Raw genomic sequence first — 7,325 nt, forward strand, 5'->3', positions numbered from 1 at the left:
GTATATTTGCGTGTGTGGACGTATGTATATACATGTGTATGGGGGGAAGGGGTTGGGCCATTTCTTTCGTCTGTTTCCTTGCGCTACCTCGCAAACGCGGGAGACAGCGACAAAAAAAAAAAAAATATATATATATATATATATATATATATATATATATATATATATATATATATATATATATATATTCCAACATGTCTGACTGGTGACCTAAGCTAGGATTCACTTTGCCAATAGTAAACCATGGATGGCTCTTTACCTATTAAGGCATCTTATACGTTTATATTCCGTCTGACATTTAGTAAAGATTACATGATCCAATATAAACAAATTTAGATGAAATCTAAAATAAAAAACAAACCAATGAATTTGAAACTTCATACATTGGTATGAGCCGAGCTGAATATTGACTCAAAGGTATAGGAAATCCATGACCTTCCTTTCAGTTTTATAAATAAAAAGCATACGGAGTTTTCTTGATCTTGTTGATCATAAATTAGATAGTGATTTCATAGGTTTATTTGAATGTCAGTAACTACGTGCTCAGTCTAATGACCTGCTCAAAGTTCATGGTAAGTAGTTGGCTTAAGAATGTAGGAGCGTATGTGGCTAGTACTGGACCAGAGGATAGCTGGTGGTTAGAGGTGGATGGGAGGAGAATGGGTGATTGGTGGATGAGGAAGACTAGGTGATTGGTGATCGTTAGGGGGTTAAGCTATATATACTCTATGTCCTATTGTTTATATAATATGTAGATGCCTACTACAAACATCTGGTAACACTACAGGTGTACGTACATAAGTGTGAGCTAGGAATATAAGAACTGAACTGAATTGATGGATCCGTGGGTGGTTTGAGGTGGTGGACCAGGCAGTGTGGATGGTAGGCAAGTGGGCTGTGGATGGGTGGTGGTGGACCACCAGGACCATATAGGCGGACGTTGGTGGACCAGTGGGATGATGAGTGCTTGGTAGTGGACCGTTCGGGCAGTGGACCAGCGGGACAGTGGGTGGTGGTGGTGAACCAACGGTACAGTAGATGGTGCTGGACCGGTGGGATACTGTGGTTATTCCAGAAGTTCCATTAATATATATATATATATATATATATATATATATATATATATATATATATATATATATATATATATATCTTTTTTTCTTTTAAACTATTCGCCATTTCCCGCGTTAGCGAGGTAGCGTTAAGAACAGAGGACTGGGCCTTTTTTGGAATATCCTCACCTGGTCCCCTCTGTTCCTTCTTTTGGAAAATTAAAAAAAAAACGAGAGGGGAGGATTTCCAGCCCCCCGCTCCCTCCCCTTTTAGTCGCCTTCTACGACACGCAGGGAATACGTGGGAAGTATTCTTAATCCCCTATCCCCAGGGATAAAAACACACACACACACACATATATATATATATATATATATATATATATATATATATATATATATATATATATATATATATATATATATATTTTCATACATATTTGTCATTTTCCGCATCAGCGAGGTAGCGTTAAGAACAGAGGACTGAGCCTAAGAGGGAAAATCCTCACATGGCCCCCTTCTCTGTTCTTTCTTTTGGAAAAGTAAAAACTGGAGGGGAGGATTTCCAGCCATACACATCACTCTTATGACAGTACAACAGAAATTGTTACATTTGAGGTCTGTACTAATATTAATTTTCTTGCCCATGAGCAGCTTTTCCTGAATTTTCCCCTAAAATTCAGTCCTAGGCATTTGTGCCTTAATATTGGGAACAGTTTCGTTGGAACTATAAGATATGTCTGGTTTTCAACAATGATTATATAAGAAGTCAATACAAAATATATCAGTAAAATATAAATATTTGAAAACCTTTAACACATACCAATTGCTATCTGATTCAAACTATATTTCACTTGTGTACTACAAATCACCAACAATGAAGGAAATAAGAATCCATTAAGTGCAGCAAAGTGAGACTATACATGCCAATGGTTTTTGACATCTGTTTTGTGGTGAGGTATTCATTATGAGGCATAATTTCACTAGGTAAAATTTCCACAGTCTGCCAATACCAGTGTTTGCAAGATCCAAGACAATTTTCACTGATGTATGATATAACTATTCAGTACTCAAGATTTATCACTTTCATGATTTTGGTGTTGTTACAGAAACATGCTGACAAGTACGATTACAACTGCCTCTACGAACTGAATCTTTTAGGAAACATTATTATTGATGGGTGGTGGTTGTGAATCATTCTTCCACTCTGGTCACTGGAATACCAGGCCACCCTTTCAACCAGGAAGGATGTCACTGCGAAAAATGCTGGAAATCCTATACACTGTGATGGCTGCCACCCTAAGTCACCAGATAGAGAAGACACAGTATGATTTCTAACATCCAAAGTTGCTAGATGGATACAACACAGTATGATTGCTAGCAACATAAGTCATTAAATGGACACGACACATATGACTGTTTTCACCCTATGTCACGAGATGGATACTACACAGGAGGAAAGAACATGTGAGCTTTTGCATATAATCTTCTACATCCAGTCTTTTGAGATACAGTAATTTTCCTCCACACAAGAGCCAGCAAATAACTAATTACCATTAAGTTATATGTAGCACCCTCACTATTTGCATACTCTAATACCCTGTAGCCTGATATACATTTGATTGTTCGTTAGTTGTAACCTGATACACATTTGATTGTTCATAACTACTAACTACTGAAGTATACACTCCATTTCTCACAAATATATCTGTTTCTTCACATATCATAAAAATGATAAATATATATATATATATATATATATATATATATATATATATATATATATATATATATATATATATATATATAGAACGTACAGTGGGTATAATACATCATGGGTGAAGGGTACATGGCTAGGGGGTAGGTGGAGGCCAGTATAGAACGTACAGTGGGTACAATACATCATGGGTGAAGGGTACATGGCTAGGGGGTAGGTGGAGGCCAGTATAGAACGTACAGTGGGTATAATACATCATGGGTGAAGGGTACATGGCTAGGGGGTAGGTGGAGGTCAGTATAGAACGTACAGTGGGTATAATACATCATGGGTGAAGGGTACATGGCTAGGGGGTAGGTGGAGGCCAGTATAGAACGTACAGTGGGTATAATACATCATGGGTGAAGGGTACATGGCTAGGGGGTAGGTGGAGGTCAGTATAGAACGTACAGTGGGTATAATACATCATGGGTGAAGGGTACATGGCTAGGGGGTAGGTGGAGGTCAGTATAGAACGTACAGTGGGTATAATACATCATGGGTGAAGGGTACATGGCTAGGGGGTAGGTGGAGGCCAGTATAGAACGTACAATATATGGACATACGAGAATGGCAGGTCTTCATTAGATGGAGAGGAAGGTCTGGAATACAGTTAATACATGATGTATGATTACAGGAGAGTAATTGATAATGACTGTAACATCGGCAACAACATTGGTGTAACACATAACAAGTCTAACCTGAATCATACATAATACAGAATGGCTTCTGATCATTAATGATAATACAGAGGTTGATGGAGTAATATATAGCAATAATATCATATATACAATGAAATGACATATATACTGAGGTATGTAAGTGGACATAGTGACATGAGAGGTCAATGATACATTACATATGGTACATGGTGGCAGGATACATACACTGATCATGTTGTTAGCAGAGCCAATATTCCATTAATGACAGAGATGTTGTTAAGAGCAAGAGGTCACGTGACGCCCAACTGCCCCCATGTGAATCCCAACAATAACAAGGAACAGATTTGAGGCCACATAGTCGTCGTGCCATGCTCAGTACACGGGATTCCAGAACTTATAAGACTACACACACACACACACACACACACACACACACACACACACCTAACCTAACCTTACTGTTTTTAATGAAAGATTTTAGAAATTCCTTGTTTTTTTTTGACTGGCTCCCCTATATATATATATATATATATATATATATATATATATATATATATATATATATATATATATATATATATATATATATATATGTGTGTGTGTGTGTGTGTGTGTGTGTGTGTGTAACTTTTTCTTTCGTAAATTGAGTGATGGATCGAAGACTCATCTTGTGTTTTTGAGACTTAAATATATCGATTGCTAACCATCAATTGCAGGAACTCGTGTCAGAAGTACTCTGTCACATGAGAGAAGTCTAATGCAAACCCAACATTACACTCCCCAGCTACAACCTTAATGTATCTGATGATCAATATGTAATGCAGTCCCCACCAGTCTCAAGTGGTCTGACCACTCCATGACTGAGGGAACAGCCCTGCTCGACCCCCTGGGGGCTGGATACGATCAAAGAGCAGTTTGCCTTATATTCATCTTTCTTTTTCTTAAAGACCGGTAGAATAAATCTTCACAATGTATTTACAGAGAGGGGGAGAAAAATATCTATATATTTCGTTTGCTGTGATGGAATAAATTCATGTGATGGTAGATTTAGTGGTAGAGGAGGAAGATGTATACAGAATGGTCTTAACCTATGACACATCGGAGATACATTCTTTTATAATAGATGCTGATGTAGATCTATAGTTGGATTAAATTGATTAATCATTACCAGTCCTCCATGTGTTCAGACATCGGCCCCCGGATCAAGTAGAGCGAGTTGTGGGGAAAGGTGCAGCCAGTCAGGGTGGAAACAAACTTCCCCAGTCCTCCATATTAATGTGCAGGGGCTAGGCTTCCCCCATGTTTACACACTTTATCTATACCTTGATCACTTCTCCATCGTAAGTGCTTCCCTTCGCCTCTAATGGTGGATGACAGCTGTTAATTTCTCTTAGTTCTATTCCAATGGAGACCAATAGTTTCTCTTTGCTTGCCCGCTCGACCTGCTATCCAAGCTGGTGTTCTACGGTGAGAGGAGCAATGTGGAATCCAGTAGCCACTAATGCAATTACTTAACCACAAAATAAATCAAAAGTAATTGTAAAATGAATAAAATGTACTTGTATTTACTCATGTATATAGGCGTGCATAGTTGTAAGGTAACATTAAGCATTAATACATAGTGAATCACCACATAATAAAGTCTTAGCTTCGATGTGATCAATATGTGCAAGACGACATACGTGGAAAATGTTGATTATCTCTTGCAGACCACAACACGAAGAGGACCAGAACTCCATGGTTTAGTGGGGTAAGGTTGTGGGTGTCAGGATAATCATCAGACATTTGGTAAAGGTGTGGACCAAGGATCAGTGTGGGCCAAGGATCAGTGTGGACCAAGGATCAGTGTGCGCCAAGGATCAGTGTGGACCAAGGATCAGTGTGGGCCAAGGATCAGTGTGGACCAAGGATCAGTGTGGACCAAGGATCAGTGTGGGCCAAGGATCAGTGTGGGCCAAGGATCAGTGTGAGCTAAGGATCAGTGTGGGCCAAGGATCAGTGTGGGCTAAGGATCAGTGTGGGCCAAGGATCAGGTCGTACTGGTGAGGAAAGACATGGCTGGGTGAAGAGATACAGAGCCTTGCAGAATACAATTAAAAGTAAGTCAGGTCATGAATAGCAGGAAAGACGTGAGATGATAACGAGTTCCAAATCTCTGCGGTATATTTAACAAAGACATCACAACACTAACATCACAACACGAAGATTACAACACGGACATCACAACACTAACATCACAACACGAACATCACAACACGGACATCACAACACGAACATCACAACACGAACATCACAACACGGACATCACAACACGATCACAACACGAACATCACAACACGAACATCACAACACGGACATCACAACACTAACATCACAACACGAAGATTACAACACGGACATCACAACACGAACATCACAACACGGACATCACAACACTAACATCACAACACGAACATCACAACACGGACATCACAACACGAACATCACAACACGAACATCACAACACGGACATCACAACACGGACATCACAACACGAACATCACAACACGAACATCACAACACGGACATCACAACACGAACATCACAACACGAACATCACAACACGGACATCACAACACGAACATCACAACACGGACATCACAACACTAACATCACAACACAAACATTACAACACGGACATCACAACACGGACATCACAACACGAACATTACAACACGGACATCACAACACGGACATCACAACTCGGACATCACAACACGGACATTACAACACGGACATCACAACACGAACATCACAACACGGACATCACAACACGGACATCACAACACGGACATTACAACACGGACATCACAACACGGACATCACAACACGAACATCACAACACGGACATCACAACACGAACATCACAACACGAACATCACAACACGGACATTACAACACGGACATCACAACACGGACATCACAACACGAACATCACAACACGGACATCACAACACGGACATTACAACACGGACATCACAACACGGACATCACAACACGAACATCACAACACGAACATCACAACACGAACATCACAACACGGACATCACAACACGAACATCACAACACGGACATCATAACACGGACATTACAACACGGACATCACAACACTAACATCACAACACGAACATCACAACACTAACATCACAACACGGACATCACAACACGAACATCACAACACGGACATCATAACACGGACATTACAACACGGACATCACAACACTAACATCACAACACGAACATCACAACACGAACATCACAACACTAACATCACAACACGGACATCACAACACGAACATCACAACACGGACATCATAACACGGACATTACAACACGGACATCACAACACGAACCTCACAACACGAACATCACAACACGAACATCACAACAATTCACCCCTAAATTGCCAGTGCTTTAACTGAAGACCGCCTTTGTTACTCTATGTAATCTTCGTCTCAAAGCTTTATTTGTAACTACTATTAAAAATAAATAAAAGTAATGATAATATACTTCACATTTCTACACATCAAATATATACACATATAAACGGCAGACATTTACAATAGAATGTAAAATATGGTAAATACTTCACGGACACCATAGTGCGAGCGAGGCTGTGAGCAGAAGACGCGTCCCATGTCCCATACATAGAGTTGTCCCCCAAAGCGTCACCTTCTGGAACACTTCCTGACATCGCACTGTCAACTATTGACTACCTCACCAACCATTATTAGCTACGACCCTCACGTGATCGATGGAGTCAAGAGTGGCCCCATTTGACCAGCGAAGGATTGCGCAGTGCACACACACACACAC

The sequence above is a fragment of the Panulirus ornatus genome, chromosome 53, assembly GCF_036320965.1.
Source record: "Panulirus ornatus isolate Po-2019 chromosome 53, ASM3632096v1, whole genome shotgun sequence".
Classification (NCBI taxonomy): Eukaryota; Metazoa; Arthropoda; class Malacostraca; order Decapoda; family Palinuridae; genus Panulirus; species Panulirus ornatus.